The sequence below is a fragment of the Palaemon carinicauda genome, chromosome 20 (genome assembly GCF_036898095.1).
Source record: "Palaemon carinicauda isolate YSFRI2023 chromosome 20, ASM3689809v2, whole genome shotgun sequence".
Taxonomy (NCBI): Eukaryota; Metazoa; Arthropoda; class Malacostraca; order Decapoda; family Palaemonidae; genus Palaemon; species Palaemon carinicauda.
In genome coordinates, this window is record NC_090744.1 from 94044566 (window position 1) to 94049565 (window position 5000).

Below are 5000 nucleotides of genomic sequence, written 5' to 3' on the forward strand. Positions count from 1 at the left end.
AATCAAGCAAATAAATTCTAAGTTGATGAATAAAGTTTTAAACTGTTTACCATCTGAACATTTACGCGTCGAAATTAATCGAAAAAAAAGAAAAAAAAATTCTTCATCCACTTCGCTGACCTCGTACATCAGAGCAGCATTTATGCAAGGCCCAATAAATTTCATTTGAGACTTACAATGGCACAGGGGAGTTTTGACAAGGAAGGTTGTTTTGTTTGGGGTTGGGGGGGGGGTGAGTGGAGTTTGGTCAACAGATAAATTCATCTGGAAATGTTTATAACAAGGTAGCTTAACCGCTACGCCCAAAATTGCTTATGACGTACGTCAGTTTTCCAGTCCTTCCAGAGAAGGGTCTGCTATCATTCCATGACTGGAATCCACTTGGATGTGAGTTACATCACGGTGGTGAAATTGATTTTCAGTATAACCACGAAGGAGGCTATTAAGGAAGGGTGGTTTTAATGTGACTAGAAGCTCGTGTCAGTTGTTTGGACTATTTTCATTTATGAGGAGCTTTTTCGAGTGATGTTTATCACTGCATAATCATAGCTTGTTTTATGAAACTGATATGAATTGTGGAACACTACATATATCTGTTAATATATGTTTATACATATATACATGTATAATACATATAAGTAAGTGTGGTTCTGTAGAATATATGTACAGATGTGTATACAATATATACCTAAATAAGCGTAACATTATGCATAGATATATATACAAAGTACATATAATTATATATACGTCCAAACCTATAAGTATGAGCGTATATATATATATATATATATATATATATATATATATATATATATATATATATATATATATGTGTGTGTGTGTGTATAATATATATATATATATATATATATATATATATACATATATATATATATATACATATATATATATATATATATATATATATATATATATATATATATATATAAATAAAGTATTCGTTGCATATATAGTATACTATATATATACATATATATACACACATGTATATATATATATATATATATATATGCGTGTGTGTATATATATGTGTGTGTATATACACATCTGATGCTTATTGAACATATGCTTATTACAAGTGAGGAGAGAGAGAGAGAGAGAGAGAGAGAGAGAGAGAGAGAGAGAGAGAGAGAGAGAGAGAGAGAGAGAGAGAGAGAGAGAGAGAGAATCTCAACCTCACAAGGATGGTCATTTGCCGTACCCTTCCACCGCACTAAAAAAAAGGTTAGATTATGTAATAGAATTTCAAAGCACAAGCAAAAAACCAACACTACAGATAACTTACAAGATAACAAAGAAATACCTTCGTCTCGCTTGACAAATCAAATGGAACCGTAGATAATGAGTCTGGATGTGTTACCACAGTTACACGGATGATAACATAATAATGTCCGTTAGGTACTTCGATTTCTTGTTTTTTTCTAATTTAATTCTAGTGTAGTTTTTGTTGCATGCTAAGAGTAATTATAACTTTTGTCAAGTCTTCAATGTAACTGTTTTTCACTTACATTGAATTTCTAAGTCTGTTATAAGTTTATCTGCTCTAAATGGATTTATACCTTCGACCATTCCAAGAACTAATAAGCCCTAAGGCTGTTAACTAACTTCAAACAACGAGTCAAATCGTACAGACAAATTTTATCGCCAAAAAATGGGTCGTAAAAATTGAGACGATAGACATTATTAAGCAAAAACTGAATTACTGAGCGTAAGTATCTCGCAATACATTGGCTGGGTTTATTTTCGCGCGTCTTGGTCGTATCTTAATCAATAGAGCATTAATGAACCAGCCAGGTTTTTCTTATGGTCATGAAAACTGAGAGTACACACATACTTACACTACATACGTACTATTAGACAGTGGGCCACCAATATCACCCCCACCCTCCACCCCTGGACATTTTATGATAGTTTTCATACCCTTGTGGAATTTACTTGTCTGCCAAAAATGATCCTCTGTTTTTACAGAATTATTATTATTACTATTACTAGCTAAACTACAACCCTAGTTGAAAAAGGAGGATGCTATAAGACCAAGTCCTCCAACATGGAAAAATAGCGCAGTTTAAAATAGATGAGGAATGTGAAGACTGAGGCGTTATTATCTATGACATTCAAGAGTTCAATTAATTCAATGCATGTCCCTTGGTGTAAAAAAAAAAAAAAAAAAAAAAAAAAAAAAAAAAAAAAAAAAACTATTACTTGAAAGACATGCATTTATTCAGTAGAAATTACTGAATATTCATGTTTAAATGATTTAAGCATGACTGAAGATTAATTAAATTACTTTATTTTATTTAGATATGTTTATTAACTTGCTAATCATGTATTATTCATGAAAAATACACGTCTTTAGGTGATTTTTGGTTTCGTTATTACAAAATCGTGCTGGTTCTGTAATGTTTGCAAACGTATAACCTAAAACCATGGGTGTCTGGCTACCATTTTTTAGGTCATCTTGAAATTTGACAGGTCGATGATGCATGTAACCTTGTCTGAAAAACATATTTGTAATAATTGTAATTGCATCATATGTACTTTTAAAGATAGCGTATTATTTGTGTGCGAATGAGATTTTGAACGACGGAAAAAATGCCACCCTAATTTTTTTTAAGTTTATGATACCTTCTTTCAAGATCAAGTGGGTTTTTTGCTTTTACCAAAAAATACACTAAATTACAATTGAGCCTAAACAATGAAAAATGTCTTCTATAAGATTAATGCCGCTGAGGCGGCCATTACTTTCGATAAAACCAGTATTAAAGAGGGCCTATTTCCGAAATAGTATTATTATTATTATTATTATTATTATTATTATTATTATTATTATTATTATTATTATTATCAACTAAGCTACAGTCCAGTTGGAAAAGCAGGATACTACAAGCCCAACGGCTCCAAAATAGTTCAATGAGTACAGCATATAAGAAGAAAAAACTATTTGAAAGTAATGAATAAAAAACTGAAACATATCTAAGATCAGTAACAACGTTAAAATAGACCTGATATATAAAAACCATGAAGACGGACTCACGTCAAGACCTTTTGGATGAAACTTCGCATAGTCACGAATAAAAAAAAAATAAATAAATAAATAAAAAAAAAAATTCAATCCATTTCGAGAGCAACACCAACTGAACAGCCTTCGTAAGAACAAGGCAATTTTCCCATGCAGTTTTCACGTCCAGTAAGGCCCCCTGGCCTTGATCCTTGCGTACAGGACGAAAGTGATCGATGGGATTTCGGAGAAAATTGCCCAAACGTCAAAAGTATCTGTTTGCCCGTCAAGCCATCATTCAAAGTCAGGTCGGTCGTCCAATATGGACGGATAAGATCGCTAAATAAATGCAATATCCCATGTCCTTGTAATACAAATTCTCTCTCTCTCTCTCTCTCTCTCTCTCTCTCTCTCTCTCTCTCTCTCTCTCTCTCTCTCTCTCTCTCTCCGTTAACTGTCAAGGCTATAGAATAATGCGTTTTAAAGGTTTCCATCTGGAATATTATAATCGCCATCAGCATCAATATGATCTTTCAGAAACTAATTTAATGGGATGATTGGAGATAAAAGTAGATCGCCCATATCACAACCAATAAACTTTTAGATTCTGGGGAAAATATCACTTCATACTGCAACCTTAAAAACATGATGACCTTGGAAACTGAGATAGAGGTGTTTTAATACAAATAGGTAAAGTAAGTCTTTTCCGCAGATAACCAACTGTTCTGCGTAACGAGAGCACTGCGCAGTACATTGAGAAATAAACAAGGGCATTGCGCAGTACATTGAAAATAAAATAAAAAAGAGCATTGCGCAGTACATTGAGAAAAAAACAAGGGCATTGCGCAGTACATTAAAAAAACAGAGCATTGCGCAGTACATTGAGAAAAAACAAGGGCATTGCGCAGTACATTAAAAAAACAGAGCATTGCGCAGTACATTGAGAAAAAACAAGGGCATTGCGCAGTACATTAAAAAAAAAACAAAGCATTGCGCAGTACATTGAGAAAAAACAAGGGCATTGCGCAGTACATTGAGAAAAAAACAAGGGCATTGCGCAGTATATTGAGAAAAAAACAAGGGCATTGCGCAGTACATTGAGAAAAAAACAAGGGCATTGCGCAGTACATTGAGAAAAAAAAACCAGAACATTGCGCAGTACACTGGGAAAAATATATATAAGCCAATTTCGTGTTGCTCGACCGAAGTGCTAAATGTCCCCGGTAGTGCTACTATGCGTTTGTAGCAAGTCGGTTAAATTCATGCTATGTGGCAGTTTCTGATATTTCCACAAATGCGGTCTTTCATTTTGATCCCCAATTATCATATTATAAGCTCTCTACTTAGCCGTTAATCAAACTGGCAGAGTCACACTCAGGGAAATTCCCGAATCTACCACATCTTGAGAATGTTACGAACTGACTATAACCATGTATTGAAAGTGATGTCTTTAATTATAAAAGTGATGTCTATAATTATATCAATACACTTCATAGTGCGTTAATATTATCACAAGAGTTTATTGTTTTTACCTTTTCAGTGTATATTAACACTTGTGCGGTTTTCTGTGGCGATTGGTCAACTCACCACATCACTGATATTTGACAATACAAAAATAAATAAATAATATACTTAGTTTATTTAAGAACCCTGAAAAAACTGACTTATTAGCGTAATTATTATTATTGTTATTATTATCATTACTTGCTAAGCCACAACCTTAGTTGGAAAAACAGAATGCTATAAGCCTTTGCAAGGAATCCAACAGGGAAAATAGCCCAGTGAGGAAAGGAAACAAGGAAAAATAAAGTATTTCAAGAAGAGTAACATCAAAATAAATATCTCCTATACAAACTATGAAAACTTTAACAAAATAAGAGAAAGAAAAATAAGATAGAATAGTGTGCACGGGAGTACCCTCATGCAAGAGAACTCTAACTCAAAACAGTGAAAGACCATGATACAGAGGCTATGGCACTAC